The sequence below is a fragment of the Penaeus monodon genome, chromosome 27 (assembly GCF_015228065.2).
Source record: "Penaeus monodon isolate SGIC_2016 chromosome 27, NSTDA_Pmon_1, whole genome shotgun sequence".
NCBI lineage: Eukaryota > Metazoa > Arthropoda > Malacostraca > Decapoda > Penaeidae > Penaeus > Penaeus monodon.
The window spans coordinates 29,616,314-29,616,921 of record NC_051412.1 but is presented as its reverse complement, the minus strand read 5'-3'; positions in this window follow the sequence as shown (position 1 = coordinate 29,616,921).

The following is a 608-nucleotide window of genomic DNA, read 5'->3' as shown; positions in this document are numbered from 1 at the left end:
TTGTCTCTGGCGGCGACAGATCAAATAAATGTCTTTCATCATGATGTGGGTATTTTGTTCATACGCACTTACTTTTATTACATTGTTAAGGCACTGTATATCCCTCAATAACTGCAACATTTTTGACAAGTTGAACACCATTGTTATCAGTGTTAGCCAGGATCAAGGATGAGAAAAAAAAGTATTGAAAAGTGCATGTTTATTCTGAGAAGAAATGGAATTTGTTTCAAATTATAAGAGTGAAAGTGTCAAGTTCTTTTTTTTAAATTAAAGCATTGATTTTATGATACTGTTATAATAGGTTCACTTACATTTCTTCTTGTACCTTAAGTAAAAGTTTTTTGGAACATGGAGTTTCTATATATCTCACTTTCTCTATAGGAAGGATTGATACATTCAGCAAAATGAAAGATTGTTGTACTTTTAAAAATCTGTTTCCTGGAAGAAATTTTTGGACATAATTGAAAGTAATTTACTAGTCGATATATTTATGGTGCTGAGAAATAATGTTGTTACACTGTTAAAACTGCATGCGCACCGGAACTTAGATGAGCCTGTGGCTGATAATAGGTCTGAGTTATATGTCATTTATATATACATGTGTGTAT